This window comes from Nelumbo lutea, chromosome 5 (assembly GCF_056320005.1).
Source record: "Nelumbo lutea isolate HS-2025 chromosome 5, American lotus-T2T, whole genome shotgun sequence".
NCBI classification, from domain to species: domain Eukaryota; kingdom Viridiplantae; phylum Streptophyta; class Magnoliopsida; order Proteales; family Nelumbonaceae; genus Nelumbo; species Nelumbo lutea.
Window position 1 is genome coordinate 71,268,821 of NC_142688.1, and position 17,348 is coordinate 71,286,168.

Consider the following 17,348-nt stretch of genomic DNA (forward strand, 5'->3'; position numbering starts at 1 on the left):
GCTGTAGTCTTGATATATGCGAGGTCCCTTAGTTCATCGAGTAGGTCAAGGTTGGTATGTTGCTCGTCTTCATTTGACTTAATGTCATAGGCTTCTAGCCATAATGAGGGAATCTCAATTTCGACTAGGATGACTGCTTCGGTGCCATAGGTGAGGTTAAAGGGAGTTTCTCCTATGGCGGTCTTCTCTGTGGTTCAGTAGGCCCATAAAACTCTAGGTAGTTCGTTTGCCCATAGTCCTTTAGCTCAATCTAGGCACGTTTTCAATCCATGAAGAATAGCTCTGTTCGTAACCTTTGCTTGACCATTCACTTGAGGGTGTGCGACCGAAGTGAAGTTCTGTCATATCCCCTTGTCTTGGCACCAGTTCTGGAATTTTATATCCTCGAACTACTTGTCATTATCAAAGATTAGCATCCGAGGTAAACCAAAGCGGCACACTATGTTCTTCCAAAAAAAGTTATGGATGTTTTGGGCTGTGATGGTTAGAAGAGGTTCAGCTTCTACCCACTTGGTGAAACAATCCACTACTACCACCAGGAACTTCCTCTAGCCTGTCGATGGTGGCAACGGCCCAAGTATGTCGATACCCCATTGTGCAAAAGGCCACAGGATGGTGAGGTATTTGAAGTCGACAGCGGGTTGATGATGGATGTTTGTGTGCTTTTGGCACTTGTCACATTTCCTGACGAGTTCGGTGGCGTCTGCATTCATCGTCGACCAGTAGTACCCTTTCCGTAGTGCTTTTTGGGCAAGGGCCCTACCCCCCAAGTGTCCGACGCACAGGCATTCATGAGTGTCGCGGAGTACATGCTCGGATTTGGAAGGTCACAAGCAGCGTATGTAGGGGAGCGTATAGGGTCTTCGGTACAACCGTTCGTCTATTTTGACGTATTTGGCCGCCTGACGCTCTACCCTTCTGGCAACATTGCGATCTGTAGGGAGGGTCCCGTGTAGCAGGAAGCTCGTGAGCTGGTTGATCCAGCTTGGCTCTACTTGAACAACGGGAGCGACCTCCTCTTCCCCCCCGAGAATGCTAGGCCGAGGTAGGTCCTCTATGTACACGGTCCTCATGGTGTTATCACTGATGCTGGCCAATCGGGACAGGGCGTCAGCCTTAGCGTTCTCTGACCTTGGGATTTGCCTGATGAAGTATGACTGGAAGTTGAGCAGAGCCTCCTATACTTTGGCTAGGTAAGAGATCATAGTCGATTCGCAGGCTTTATATTCGCCTGTGACTTGGTTGACTACAAGCTAGGAGTCATTGCAGATGATGATGTGTTTGGCTTCCACTTCTTTGGCTAGGGCTAGCCTGGCTATTAGCGCTTCGTACTCTACTTCATTGTTGGATGTCACGAACTCAAAGCGTAGTGCGTACTCCAACTTTGTGCCACTTGAGCTGTGTAGAATTATCCCGGCTCCGCTGCCCAGCCTGGCTACTACCTCACGACGCTCGGACTCAACTGGCCTCGGAGCTTCGAGTTCGCCCGGATTGGGGGCCTTGTGCTCAACCGGCCTGGGGACTTCAGAGCTGAAAGTGCACTCCGCAATGAAATCCGCTAAGGCTTAGGCCTTTATAGCAGTTCGCGGCTTATATCGGAGATCATACTTGCTGAGTTCAATGGACTACTTCGTCAGTCGACCGGAGACCTCGGGCTTGAGCAAGACCTGCCTTAGAGGTTTGTTGGTGAGGACGATAATAGTATGAGCTTGGAAGTATGGGCGAAGTTTTTGGGCTGTGATAACCAGTGCGTAGGCCAATTTTTCTATCTCTAGATATCAAGTCTCTGCTCCCTGCAACACTTTACTAACATAGTAGATGGGTCGTTGGACCCGGTCTACTTCCTTTATTAGTACCAAGTTGACCACTTCATCGCTGGCCGAAAGGTACAACTCTAAAACATCGCCCTCTTCGGGCCTGGTTAAAACCAAAATACCAGTGAGGCACCTTTTGAGCTCATCAAACGCAAGCTGGCAGTCTTGGTCCATTCAAACCCTTTGCTTTTCATTGCCTTAAAGAAAGGCAGGCAGCGGTCTGCCGATCTGGACATGAAGCGGCCCAGAGTGGCTATCTTGCCATTCAACCTCTGGACCTCCTTCACTTTCCGAGGTGGTCTCATGTCTAAGATGGCCTTTATCTTGTCCGGATTGTCCACAATGTCATGCCGGTTTACAATATACACTAAGAATTTGCCTGAGGCAACTCCAAAGACACACTTGTTCCGGTTCAACTTCATATTAAATTTACGTAGGATCTCAAAAACTAAATTCAAGTCTTGTATTAAATCACAAGAAAGTTGGGTTTTGACAACCATGTCGTCTACATAACATTCCACCTTTTGGCCAATTAATGGCTCGAACAGTTTATTTACAAGTCTTTGGAAGGTTGCCCCAACATTTTTTAACCCAAAGGGCATGACCTTGTAACAGTATAGGCCAAGCTTGGTTATGAAAGTAGTTTTCTCCTCGTCTGCTGGGTCCATCCTGATCTGATTGTAGCCCGAGTAGGCATCTAGAAAGCTCAGCAACTCATGCCCCGAGGTCACGTCCACTAGGCGATCAATCCTGGGGAGTGGGAAGCAGTACTTTGGGCAAGCTCGGTTCAGGTCGGTGTAGTCGACACACATGCGCCATTTACCGTTAGTCTTTTTCACCATAACGGGGTTGGCCACCCAGCTCGGTAATGGACTTCCCTGATAAAATTGGCTACAAGGAGCTTCCCGACCTCCTCGTCGACTGCCCTCCACCGCTCTGGGGATAGGTTGTGTTTCTTTTACTTAACGGGCCTAATTACAAGATCAGTATTGAGCTTGTGAGTTATAATGCCGGGGTCTATACCGAGCATTTTTGTCGTGGACCAAGCGAAAACATCTAAATTCTTAAGTAAAAAATATACCAGTTCGGACCGCAGGGGCTCCTTGACGGAAGCGCCGATCTGAAGCACTCGGGTAGGGTTCTTTGCCAAGGTCGGAATGGAGACAGTCTTCTCCATGGGCGCAGCTCGTTCCTCGCTCTACTCCACAGGTTGCTCGAGCTCGAGGCCGTCGGCCACCTTAGCTTTTCCCTTGAGGGCAGCAACATAGCACTTGCGGGACTCAAGATGGTCGCTCCTCGCTACCCTGATACTAAAGTCCATAGGGAACTTCATGGCCAAGTAGTAGGTGGACACCACAGCTCGTAAGGCATAGGTAATCGGCTGACCTACTATGGCGTTGTATGGGGAGGGGGTCGCGACCACCAAGAAGTCGTGGTTGAGCCTTACAATGCTAGGCTAGGTGCCGACTTCTACAGGTACTATCACTCTTCCTAGGGGCCGAACTTCCTCTCCACTGAAGCCAACCAGGAGAGTGTTTGTGGGCTTTAGGTCACTCTCCTGAAGCTGGAATTTGTTGAAGGCCGCTTTGAAGAGGATATCCGCCGAACTGCCTGAATCAACAAGGACTCGTTTGACATCGAAGTTGTTAATCCTCATCTTTGTGACGAGCGCGTCGTCATGAGGGTAGTTGACCCCGCACGCATCATCCTCTGTGAAGAAGATGGGGTCTTCTGTCCTTGGCCGTTTTGAAGGGTTCTACTCTTCCCTACTGGATTCATGAGTTGATGCGTGAGCTGCTGCTGAAGTGCAACCCGCGACAATCTATCCTCCGACTATGACGTGGATGATCCCTCGAACTGGTCTCTCTTCGGGGGGGCTACTTCTGCGATTGCTCTGCTTGTCGGATGGATTCAGGGGCATCTCTGCCTTGCTCCCCCTATCGACCTGTTTTATTATTATTATTACTATTTTTATTTTGTACAAAATTTTGTAAATATCCGCGACAGATGAGCTCTTCTATCTCATCGCGGGGGTTTTTACAACTCTCGGTACTATGACCGTGAACTTTATGAAAACTAAAATACAAATTTTTTATTTCGGGTGCTAGGGTCAGCATTCAACCTAGGTGGCCACTTCACATACGGGGTGTCCTTGATCGCCATGAGTATCTCAACCTATTTGGTATTGAGGGGCGTGTAGTCATTTTTTGCTGCTGGGGCTCGGGAAGGCTGGACTGGCCTCGCCCCCCGAGCTGTGTCCTTCTTCTTCCTACTGTCGCCCTGAGATGGGGGTTTTGTTTCCCTCTTTCTTTTTTCTAGGGCCTATTCGCCCTTCTGGTTGATCTCCTCCTCAGTCCCGATAAGCCTATCTGCGAGCTTAAGGAACTCGTTTACGATTTTGGGTTGGTTGACAACTAGGTGCCACTTGAACTCCTTATGGGTGGTACCTCGCTTGGCTGTCGTGAGGCGAACTATAGGGTCTAGGTCGGGTATCTGCAAACAAGTGTCATTGAACCACTTGATGTAGCTCCGAATGGACTCCCCTTCTTTCTGCACTATGCTGAGGAGGCTTTCTTGGGTTCGCAGGCACCTCTTGCTGGTTACGAAGTGAGAGACGAAGACCTGCACAAACTGCGCCCAACTTCTTATCGACTCTGGTGTGAGGTTCTGGTACCATGTGCGGGCCACTCCTATTAAAAGTAGTGGAAAAGGCCATGCACATACAGGACTCGCTAGCCCGTGCCAGGTGCATCTGGGACTGGAAGGCATCCACATGGTCATTTGGATCGAAAGACCCATCATACTTGTCCCGAGGAGGGAGCTTGAAATCCTTTGGCATGGGGACACCTCCTCTTTTTGTTTGAGCTCGGGAGAGGCTCTGAAAGCAGTTCGGTGAGCTCGCCGGCGCCTTCGCTGCTGCTTTGCTGGCTTGGCGTTGGTGCTCGATGCCTCGGTGTTGCCGAGCTCAATAGGCTCGGATTGTTGGTAATGGCTCTGGACCGAAGGGCCCTGCCTGTAGCCCGCTACTAGGACCTCGAACGAGTTGTCTGCTAACGGGAGCTCGAACTGCGAAGGTTGTGGTGACACGGGCTTTGTTGGGTGAGAGGCCCCTGACCCACCCACTGGCTGCGAGGCGGGTGCCGAGATGGCGGCCGACCTCTCTTTCTTGCCATGGGAAGAGGCACGGCTCTTGGTTGGATCTTGGACCTGGGAGACTTCTTCCCTACGAGGCCGCTCACTTTGACGGGTTGGTTTGGCCTGCTTCGTGGGTGGCTGCCGAGGTGGAAGTGACACCTGGGCCTGAGGCACTAAGGGAAACTGTTGCTGGTACTGGTACTGGGAGACCTGGTGCAGCATTTGCTGTTGGTAGTGTTGAAACTGTTGGAACTGTTGCATTTGATCCTACATGGCCCGCGTGCATTGCATCAAGTCCTCCAGTTGGTTCGGGTTAGCCACTGGGGGCACAATCGAGGGTTCAGTAGGGGTTGCTCCTATAGTAGAAGGGAGGGGAGCAATGGTGAGTGCCACTATAAGAGGCACATTCAGGCTGGGGACTCCGTCCACGGTGAGGGGGACGGTAAACTGTCAAATGCAGATAGTAGGAAGCTGGGGTTGCTCCCCACTAGCGTTCTGGCTGTTGCCACATCTGACATTTTTGGAAGAAGCCATGAAGAATGCTAAGTTTTTGGAAGCGAAGTGCTATAAAATCTTGGAGGAAGGCTTTTAGAAGTGTTTCCCACAGACGGCACCAAATGATGCAGCACGATCTTGTCACTTCTAGTTGGCTGCTGATTGGCTCCTTTTTGGCAACGGACGACACCTGAGAAGATGGAAAGAAGGATTCCCAGGGATTTACCCGGTGGGAATACTCCGAAGCTTAAGTTGGAACGTTGGGGAAGGAGAAGAAAAAGAGTGCAAAAGCTAAGAGTGTAGGTCGCGCTTTATCAATGTGCTTGAGAGATTAGTTCACGAGCAAGCAAAGACTCAGGTTGAGTATATGAATGCGGAAGTATTCAAAAGTCTGAGAGAGCCCTTCTCATTTTCCTCAAGGGCTTTTATAAGGGAATTACTGTCAAATCGATTGTAACTGTCACTGTGCCCCTGCCGCAACTGTTACTTGCCAGGGCTGCGCAGGTGATCGTTGCAACGTACCTCTTGCTCAGATGAATGACACATCTTAAAGGGGTAGGCATGCTTCTGCCTGCTGAGAGACATGGGAGCAGATTGTCAAAAGGACAGGGGACTGTGCTATCAGTTAGGAGACGTTGCGCAGACTGATCGGTACGGTTCGTCAGGTAGAAGCTTCTTGAGAAACGTCTACGCCGCTTACTCGCGAGCTACTTTGTAGCGAGCTTGGGAATACTTTGGGACTTATCCGCTCGGGGACTGGAGCAAGCTGGTTTCCCTAGTACGCGAGCTAAAGCAGTCTTGGAGTATCCCCCTCTAGGTAGCTCGGGGAACCCGAAGCTCATGTTGTAGCGAACTTCTACAGCGAACTATGGTATAGCGAGCTACTTTATGGGCTTGTTACTTAGCCGTGATCAGGCTACGATACTGAGTTGTTGCCAGTGCTGAGTTAGGTCAAATCATCCTCCACATCCTAATTCCATAATTCTCAAACTCTATATAGATCAGTGTTGGGCTTAAGGGGTAAAACTGTCTTATTTGTAATATTGCACAAACTTGTCTTAAAAATCTTATTTACCCTTCCATTTGTAGCCTATTTTGATTAGTTGAGATTGATTTTTCAAATCAGACATGTATTATTCTTATCATTTTTTGTTACCTTCCACTATTTGACGCGAATCTTGACACTTACCTTAGGTGAAGAGACCCGGTTACTAAGTCCAGGGTGTCCATTGACTTTTTATTCTCTTTTCTTTTTTTTGCAACAATTGTTCAAGGTAGCCCACTAACTCTAATAATTTGAAGAATTTTTTTGTCTAATTTCTCCATCTTTCTCTTCTTATCTTGGAAGGGGCAGAATTGGGAGTGTTTTCCAATTTCTAAAAGGTTTCGAAAATATTCAAACAAGACAAATTTTGACTCCTATCATTTGCTACCAATTTATAGAAAATTCAATGTTCTTTTATTAGTTTCCTCAATTTTTTTTTGTTTGGGAATCTCTTTTAGTGAAAAAATTTTAAAAATTTTTCAGTGAAATTTTAATTCTACATTTCTAAAGGCTTAGCTTCTCATTTTTTAAAAAAGATTTTCTCTCTCTTTCCTTACCCCCAACATAAATTCCATTGTCCCTAATGACATGACTAGAATGATACAAAAAGGATTTGGGCCAAAGGGAACAATGAATAAGGTTTTCCTAAGGGGTTCAAGACTGCACCTGGTCTTGAAAAAAAAGAAAAACTCTAATCTTAAAAGTAACTGAAAGTTACGTTGGGTTGCCTCCCAACCAGCATTAAGTTTAACGTCTTTAACTGTACACATTCATGCAATTTCTTCATCTAAACTCTCTGACTCACTTTCATCTTCTGACAAACAGGGTTCAGATTGGGCTAACCAAGGGGTAGGCAGGGCATCTAAAAGACCGTCCACTATATCCACCTTACACTCATCTTCCCATAGGTTTGGATACTTAGAGGCACTAAAAACATTTAACCAGACTTTCTGCTCTCCTATTGAAATGTCCATTTCTCCCGATTTGCAGTTTATATTAGTCGTTGCTAGAAACAAACATCTTAAAATTATCGGGATATGGTTCAGCTCCTCAGTTGGGGTCAGGTCTAGGACAATAAAATCCATTTGGAATTGACAACCCTTTACCCTGACAATGATGTCCTCAATAATACTTCGAGGAGTCTTGACTGACCAATCAACGAGTTGCAGAATTACCGGGGTAGGTTTTAATTCGCCGATCCTAAACCTATCATAAATGGATGAAAGCATATTTATATTGGCCCCAATATCCAAGAGGGCCCGATTGAAGGTGATTCCAGAGATGACACAACTTGTGAGAGGAGCACCAGGGTCTTTCTTTTTTTGGGGAAAGTTGGTTTAGGAGAGCTGCACTAACATCTGCTGAGAGCATCATTCTTTGTGGGGCTGATTGTGGCTCCATCATTTGAGTACAAAGCTCTCTCAAGAACTTTGTATAGGTCGGGACATGTTGGGTTGCATCGAGGAGAGGGGAGTTAATATGGACTTCCCGACTCTCATCGTTGCGAGTCTCTTTCTTCTTTCGCACCTCCCTGACTATGAGTGCAGTTGGAAAGGGAACTACGATTTGGTTCATTATGGACTATTCTTCTAAGTTTTTCTTTCCTATTTCTTCCCCCCTTAACTTATGGTCTTCTTGCTCCTCTTCTTCTTCTTCAATCTTTTTCTCACATGGGTCCTCTAAAATCCTCTCACTCCTTAAGGTTGTAATAGCCTTGGTATTTTCAAGCTGAGGGTCCTTAGGAGGTGGTTGAATTTGCTTTGGAGAAAAACCCGATAGCTGATTTCTAGGGTTCGCATCTGGTTGACTTGGTAATTGCCCTAATCCTCTCCTCTTCTTGGCTTCGGCTAGTTGTCCTATTTGGCTCTCTAATCTATCGATGGATTGCTGTTGATTTAGGATCAGTTGCTGAAGTTGCATGAATTAATCATCTACTGTATGGGTTTGAGGAAGTTGTGGGTAGGCTTGGTATGGTTGGGCCGGTTGGTTCCTAGGATACTTCTATTGGAATTGACTGTACTTGTGGCCTCTGAAATTGCTGGGCCATGGAATTATATAGATGATGATATTGTTGGGACTGTGAGTGGGTTTGACATAGTTGAACTGGTTGAGTCCTAGGGTATTCATTGTACTCCCAGTGATTTGGGCTTTAGACCATTGAGAGTGCACGTCTGGGCTGATTTTCCCACCCAGGGTGATATGGGCTAAAGAATGAGTTAGCATTGGGTTGGAAAAATCTGTTGCCCGCATGTACTTGGAAAAATTAATATGTACTCAAATCCAGACAAGAGAACATAAGAGGGAGTTATAGAAATATAAAAGTTAATTAATTAAACTAGAAAAAATATAGAATTCGAACAGTAATGAAAGTTAAAAGTGTAGAAACATAAATAAATACAAAAATAAATTAACAAAAGAAATGAAATAAAAATCTATAATCCGATCAGAGGTAGTAGTCTTCGGATCTCTCATTTGACCTTCAAACTTCTCGAGCTAGGCCTTCCGTCTTACCTGGCCGAATTGTAAATCTGTAGAAAATAAAACGAAGATAAAATGGAATGAAAATAAATTGCGGAAAGTAAATAACGAAATTGGAATTGAAAGAACATAAATTATAACTAAAATAAAGTAAAAGTGGTTAGGGTCTGATTCCAGAGGTGGCAGTAGTGGTGTTGGCAAACTACAAGTAGGAACCCCTCCTCTTGCCTGGGCATCCTCCTCTTCCTCTACCCTTGAACTTCTCAATATCAGCCTTCCGTCTTACCTGGGGGCAAAATCCATCCCTTTCTCAGGATATCTTGGATCCTTTTTATAAAGAAGGGCGAACACAACTGGGATTAGAGAGAAAGAAGGGGGCAGTAGCTGGGTTTTAGGAAAGTTATGGGCGCCCTAGGGTTTCCAATGGAGGGTTAGGATGGTTTTGGGGTGATCCTAAAGCTAAGAATAGAAGGTGAGGTAGCCCAATATTATGTAGGGTTGTGATTTAATGGCTAACGGTTGAATGGTGAATATTAGAAGTTAGGTGGCTTCCTAGGGTTAGAATGCTAAAAGGAGAGTGCCCTAGAATGGATGGTGGAGATTAGAAAGGGTAGAGTGTGGAGATTAAATAGCTAGGGGCGGCTAGGGTTTGCTAAGGATGAAAAGAATAGGTTAAAAGGCGCCCTAGGGTTTGCTAAGGCATGGGGAGCATGCTAATATAGTAGGAGGGACGCCAAACTGGGTTTAGCAGATAGGAGGCACCCTCCTGTTTTCAGTTTTTCACAAAAACACCCCCTCTCAGCTAGACTTCAAACCGACTTCCTAAAAATTGCATTTCAGCCATGAAACCTCCCAAGTTTTCTACAAAATTTGCACAAGGACCCTCAGAGGTCACAATACTGAAATCAACTAGGAAAAAAGCACATCTTGACTATTCTAAGGCCGAAAATACCCCTGAATTGATGCCCTTAAGGCATCAAAATGCAGAGTTATCAAGGCCCTTCAGGTGAGTGTTGACTGGTGTGAGACGATCTTTGTCGATGCTGAGTTGGTCAAATGTGTCTTCGAAAAGAACGTCGGCTGAGCTCCTAGTGTCTACCAAGATGCGCCAAACTTCATAGTTTGCGATTTCAGCCGTGATCACCAGGGCATTGTCATGTGGGGTTTGGACCCCCTAGAGATTGTCTTCAGTGAATGTGACCGTCTCTTCTTGTTTCTTTTTCGGCTCCTTGTTGTTGGTCTCCATCAAGCAGGCATACCTCTTCCTGCTCGAGATGTTCTCCCCTCCAGAAGCCATTCCTCCCGAGATCACTTTTATAACTCCGGCTGGGGGAACTCGACCTGGGGTAGGGTAAGGTTCTGTCTGAGGAGGGTTTTCCTCTTTTATGTCAACAAACCCCGCCAAGTAGCCGCACTTGATTAGGTCTTCAAGGTGGTGCTTGAGATTGAGACAGTTGTCAGTCTCGTGGTCGTGGTCTCGATGAAAGTCGTAGTACTTGCCACGACTTCTCTTCTTGGCTTGGGTCTTCATTTTTTTGGGCCACAGGACATACTTGCTGTCTCAAATTTGGGTCAGGATTTCAGACCGTAGAGCAGTTAGCGGCACTGTGTTCAGCCTCTTCTCTAGTCGGCGGTCCTATCACTTGTTTTCTCGGCCCCTCGCTGTCTTTCAATCCTCGGCGTCCCTTCTCTTTCTGTCAGGCCGCTCCTCCTCATCTCTTAGCTATGCTTGAGCTTCCTCCGCGTTGATGTATTTCTGGGTGTGGCTCATCAATGCGGCCAGTGTTTGAAGAGGATCCTTAGATATGGAGAAATTGAACAGAGAGGGTTCGAGTCCATGTTGTATGGCTGTGACGACCACATACTGGTTCAGGTTCCAAACCTACAGAGCTTCGGTGTTGAATCTTGCCAAGTGGTCTTTGAGTGATTCGGTCTTCCTCTGCTGCACCTACATGAGGTTGGCCGAAGTCTTCCAATGTTTCTGGCTTGCCATGAATTGTGCCAGAAACTGGCTCTCTAGCTACTCCCATGATACTATGGAGCGAGGGGGAAGAGTTGAGTATCAAGTTAGGGTCGGGCCTTTGAGGGTGACCACAAGTGCTTTGCACATCAAGCCCTCAGATGAACCATGCAACATCATTTGGGCTTTGAGTGCTTCAATGTGGTCATCAAAATTGGTATTCCCATCGTACTTGTCAAACTGTGGTGCCTGCCATCCTACAGGGGGAATCTCGTCCATGACCTCTTGGACGAAAGATGGCTCTTTGACGGGTGGGCCAATTGGTTGCATGGGCTGATCGACGGGCGGTGCCGCACTCCTTTGAGCCTGGCTATGCTCCAACTTGGTCAACTGTTGTTGGAGCTCCCAAATCTCTGTGTCCCTGTCATCTAGAACCACAACGTGTGTGAACTTTTCTTTCTTGAGCCGCACTGGGCAGTCATTAACCAAACTTGACTAGGTGATAGAGACCACCTGGGGCGGTGTCCGTTTGTTGAGCCGTTCCTTGGCCAGAATCCGTGTAGTCTGGTAAGTTCTAATATGGTTGTTGGGTTCGCAAGAGCGAGCGGAGGAGACAGACCTTCTTGCTGTTTCTTGCTTTTCTTGACCGAACCATGCTCCCTTCTTATTTGACCGACGCTTTTTGGGGTCCTTGGGGCAAGATTCCCGAGATGGGGATCGGCCTATTGAATGCTCAGAGTGATTTCTTGGCATCTTGATTGCTTCTTGACTGCACGGTGAGAGACATTTATGAAAGGCTTTTTGTGTCTTTCCCACAGACGGCACCAATCTAATGCTGCTCAGTCCTAGGTAGTGCAAGAATCGAGGTCAGAGTCAGATAGTCTTTGCCAATAGGGCAGAGCCGAGGTGGAAGGAAAAAGTCACGCAATGAGATCTGCGAACAAGAAAATGTTAATGGTCCAAGGAGTTATCCCCGAATAGATACTTTGACGCTCAAGTCAGTAGAGGGTAGTAGGTAGTCGAGTCGAGCAGTTGGAGAATAGTGTTGTTCCGAGCAGTATAACGGTATAAGAACTAGAAGTTGGATCTCTTACCTCGAGTAGGGAGTACCTTTTTATAGCTGAAGATCCGTGTCCTGATCATATTAGGCTTTCAGGGCTGTTGGGATGAGGTCAACTATCAAGGTCTTCAAGATGAGACCTAATCCCCAGTGGGTTTGTCCCCATCCGCTCTCCTGTCTTGGTCATGCTTATCCGCATGACATGGAGTCGATGTGGCTGGGGCGATAAGGTTGGGACCACAAAGGTAGCTTGGTGCTGTCGTAGCCACAGAGTCGAGGTAGGCCGTGGATGTGGTGGCACAATATTAACGTGGCTGAAGTGATTGAACAGCCACGTGCACCCAGAGCCAGCTCGACCATGACCCGAACAGCCGTAGTATCATTTCTATGTCTAGCTGACTACTTGATTAATCAATGAGATTTTGGAAATTGGTCTAACATTATTACCTTATTGAATGCCTTTTGGTTTCATTTTGCTACTGCACAGTTGTCCAATCTAGAGTTTATGGATTGTGGCATGACCAAATGTGGTTTCAATTTGCTATTTAGAATGGGCCTTCTTAAATAAAAGAGATGTTGAAAGGGTCTAGTAGGTTGCATCAACTAGTGGTTTCTAGCAAATTATGGCCTAAGCATCATAACATACATTATAAGCATATGTCACCCTAGTATGGAGAGGAGCATGGTCACTTGACAGCTAATTGGTAATTTAGGATTGAGATCATTTTTTTTATTTTTGAAAACAAGAAAAGTTATAAATGCATATGTGGTCAATTTGTGCCAATTTATCACTGATACGACTATGAGTTCCCAAGATATATGATAAGGGTTAGTAAATGAACACCTAAGAATTTTATGGGCACTTGACCTCCCAAGTCATGATTTATATGGGCACTTGACCCCCCAATGAAGGTGTAGACCGCAAGCATGCCCCTATAGGCTAGAAGCACTTTTTAAAATTATGGCATCTCTTTGTAATATTGTTTTGGTTGATATGTGCAATATTTTATTATTTGTGAATAAAAATTAAATAAAGAATGTATATTTTTATGTTCTTTCTTTGTTCGTAAGGTTGTGTTTGTTTGTCAAGTAAATATCGGACCTGTGTTATATTACACTTTGGTCTGGTTATGTAGTTATTTGGATGGAGTGTAATAAAATACTGAAAATCGAATTAATATTCCACTCACATCAATTTTACATCAATAATTCATGTAAATATTAATTTTGATAAAAACGATGTAAACGTTTACATTGATAACCTCAGTTTCCATTTAGACAGATCAAAACTTTTAGGATAAATTTCTTATGGTTTAGCGAATTAACTAACTATACCCTTACTATTTTAAAATTGTTTTCGACAATTGAATAAATCTTACGAGCGTCGTTAAATATGAACGGAACAGTTAAAATGTCCATTTTACTCTTTAATTTAAACCTAAGACCAAAATTAAATTACCTTTTTGTCCCTTGTTTTAACGCCCGAAAACAGAGACCAAGCACCATCATCGTTCGCTGCAACTTCTGAGCACCATCTTGGCCTTCATCAAATCTGTCAAGCTGGTCTTCTCTCTTGAAAGTCTTGTTCGTCAATCTCCGTGGCGGCATCACCGGTGGCCGCCCAACTGAGCGAGATTCATGCGGCCATTAACATACAAATATGCATCGAAAATATTTAGTGATTACTGAGTTACTGTTCACCTATACCCCGTAAAGCTGCTTGGTATTTCCGAAGAAGAGAGTTACCGGTCACTTTCTACAACCAATATTCGGTGTATCTCTGTCATCTTTGAATAACCAAATGCAGCCGTCGACCTCTACTTGTGTGTAATGGCAACGGGCAAGTAGTACCTCCTCTCTGAATAACCAAAATCATATATTGAAAACAAGCAAGAGATGAAAAAAATACCAAATGTAGCTGATTACTGAGTATCGAGTAAAAAAAACACAATATAGAATTACTCTCTAGAGCTACCAGACTGACTGTTTTTCTTCCTTGTTTTTTGGAAAAAAATAAAACAATAAAAGCTTCGTATCAAGAAAAAGTCACGATCAAGAAGACACGAAATGCAGAGGAGACACAAACAAATATAACCAGAATATAGAAGGAAGTTTTTAAGGAAAATGGCAATAAGAAACTGGAAATACAGATCAGATAAAATAGAATTCTTAGTCGAACCTTATTGTCGTATCTCTCTGGCCACCGTTCCCGCGCTTCTTCTAGCAGAATTGGTTTCCCGTATAAACGGCTCACCAAAACTTCTTTCGCAACTTTCTTCCCCTTCTTTGTAGAAGAGGATATTGAAGCATTCCCTTCCCCATCCTGTCTTCCACTTTCCCATCGACTTCTCTGGCTTTGAGTGCTGTGCAGAGCGTGGATAAATGGTCAATCCTTTGCAAGTTTCAACTCTCTAAGGATTTACTAATGAAGCTCCGCTAGTCGACTTGGTCGGCTTGCACAGTCTTTATTTCCGGCGTCGATGGTATCAACATCGGCGGTTGGGTAATATAAAAAAGTCTTGCAGAAAGTGACCAGTAACAAAGCCGAATATTGGTTGTCGAATAAGAGGGGAGAGTGAAGAGCATTATATGTTTAGTGAAGACTGCTCTTCAGAAGTTGAAATCACCGGCGAAGATTTCTCTCAAATTAAAATCTTAGATTTCACTCTAGAACAAAGCCAAAGATTTCACCCTATAACAGAGCCGAATATTTCTCTCCAATTGAAATCTATGACATCTCCAAGCCCTTGGTCAATTTCGGTGGCATCGTTAATGTCCGAACAAGCTCCAAGAGGACCCCGTTGAACGATTCTCGTGCATCTACATTGACGATTGATGCAAATGCTGGTGCCAGTGCTGGAGACATAAAAGGGTAGGTTGGGTATTTGGAAGTTACAACGGTCACATGATGGTATATTTAAACGGGTTAACACTAAGGGAAGTATTTAGAAATAGTAGATGATGGCATATTTAAACGGGTTAACACTAAGGGAAGTATTTAGAAATAGTAGGGCTAATGTTAGTCAATTTTCAAACACTAAGGGTACACTCAGGTAGTGTTTGAGAACACTTAAAATAAGTACTTTTAAAGTACTTCTTTTAAGACATGGAACCATACATTAAGTGGTTTTTAAGTATTTATGGGTGTTTGGTAAAAAAGTGGGGAAAAAGTATTTTTTTTAAGTGTTTGGTAAAAAATAAGTATTTCTTTTTTAAAGAAGTACTTCTTTGGAAGAGTGACTTTAAGTTGGCTTTTTTTTCTCCAAAAAAATAGGACGAACTAGTCCCTGATAAATTTGTATAATGCCTAACATACCCCCACTCCCAAAAAGCATTGTTCATTATCTTCTTCCCTGACTTGTCCCCCCTCCCCAATCTGATGCTTCACGACTTCAGCTTCATCATCTTCCTTCCACCCCTCCCTCCCTTGTTCTACCCCTTCATCTACCTCACCTCCCTACCGACAAACTCTACCATTGGAAACCTTTCTTCTTTGTTTTCTTTAAGTCGCCAAATCTTGGCCCCTCTTCGTAAGTCCCTCTCCCGATCTCTCCCCTATTTCTCTCCTTGCTACTGCAATTTTTAGTTGGAACTTTTCTTCTATGTAGAACAGGTCCAGCAGCATCGGAATCTTCATTGCATTGTCATTTCCTATAGGCCCTGTTGCCATTCTCTCTCCCTCCCTAATGAAAATTTTTAGGGGCTTTTAATGGCGGAAATGTAGAGGTGAAATTAGAGTGGAGACTCAGTTTCAGAAACTAGGGTTTGTGATACTTGGACAAAATGCCCATTACAAAGTACCAGATAAGAAACGAGTACAACATCGCTGATCCGGAGCTGTACAAAGTTGTCAATAAAGATGATCCCAAAGTGCTACTTGAAGGCGTCACCATGGTTGGACTCGTCAACATCTTGCATCAGTTTGGAGGCTTGTTCTCTGTCGTCTTTCCCTATTATGATTAGTTATTTATTATTATTATTATTGTTATTGTTGTTGTTGTTGTTGTTGTAAATATTAATTGTTATTATTATTATTATGATGATGATTATTTATTATTATTATTATTATTATTATTAATTGGATCCACATGGCAACCCACGTGGGGGTCTACGTGGACTGACAGTTGAAATGTATATTATAACATCTGAAAACCATTGTATATATGTATGAGTGAAGTGAGGGATAAAATTGTCATTTTTATCAATATAAGCATTTATGAGAAAAGTAACTTACCAAACATTCCCACCCCAATAAGTGCTTAAAAATATAATTAGTGATTTGAAAAGTGGATTATCAAACAACCTTAGTGGTTGTTAAAATAAGTACTTCTAAAAACAACTACTTAATCATCAAACAAGGCCTTATTCAATTAACTAAACCATAAAGATAATTTAAAAAATTTATCCTAACTTTTAAACCAAAATAATGTAAAAGTACATTTACATTGCATTCATACACAACCTAAGAAGCTGTCTTGCAAATTATATGTTGTCCAAAATAAAAATAATTTAAATACTAATGCTCGAGGTGGACGAGTAGTAGGTGAAGTTGTTGAGTTGGTCTGACTACCTGTGTATATAAATGTAGAGACCCTGAGGTGGCTCCCTAGGAAGGAGCAATCCAATTCTTAAGCCAGTTAAGAAAGTGGTGGTCGACTAAGTCAAATTGGTTAGGCTGAGCTGATAGTAGCCATACGAGTTAAAGAACTTAAGTGAGTACGAGAATAATGTAGAGAGTTTGAAAGCTAGTGTAAAGGTCTCACCTTGGGTGTTGTGCCCTAATATACTTACCTATTAAGAGTGTCGTTGTATCCACTGTTTTTAAAACCGGATTGGATCGGACGGTTGAACTAAAAAAACCGAAACCGATAACCCGTTCGTTTTTAAAAATCATAGTTGTGCCCATTATTTGAGGAAAATCTGTCAGCTTTGTCAGCTTTTGAAATGATTAGTGTTCAAGGTCTGAGGAGCGTGTGTTGTGTGCTTCTTGCGATTAGCATGGGGACATTGGTGCTAATCTTGGTGGTATAATGAGTCCTACTTCATCTGGGGGTTGTCGTGTGCACCAACATTAGCCTTTAGGGCGTATGAGGGTGCGCCACTTCAGCATTCCCCGGCTTAATCAATTTTTGGAGACACAACGGTTTCAGCTCGACTAAATGTCATTTCATTGACCTTTCATGTGGTAGTTCAGCCCAAGTTGACGAATTTACATCTGTGCCCCACAACGCCTCGCAACACGTCCTTATAGTGTATTATAAATATCTCTTAATGATAATATTAGTCTCGATAATATCATCCTCGGCTGATATTCTCAATACACGGCATAGATATACTATGGGACATTGTGGGGCGCCTCCT

General features: G+C 44.2%; 1 long non-coding RNA gene across 2 annotated transcripts; it reads right to left on the reverse strand.

Annotated features, from left to right (window-relative positions):
• Nucleotides 1-8,798: 8,798 nt before the first annotated feature.
• On the reverse strand, nucleotides 8,799-14,877 carry LOC148852861 (uncharacterized). Of its 2 annotated transcripts, XR_016099821.1 has the most exons (3): nucleotides 14,167-14,877; nucleotides 13,447-13,845; nucleotides 8,799-9,017 (listed from the first exon to the last, which is right to left on the reverse strand). It is a non-coding gene; the product is annotated as an uncharacterized LOC148852861 (long non-coding RNA). The 2 variants fall into 2 exon arrangements; XR_016099822.1 differs by lacking the exon at nucleotides 8,799-9,017 and having other exon boundaries at nucleotides 13,133-13,845; nucleotides 14,167-14,824.
• Between the last annotated feature and the right edge of the window lie 2,471 nt (nucleotides 14,878-17,348).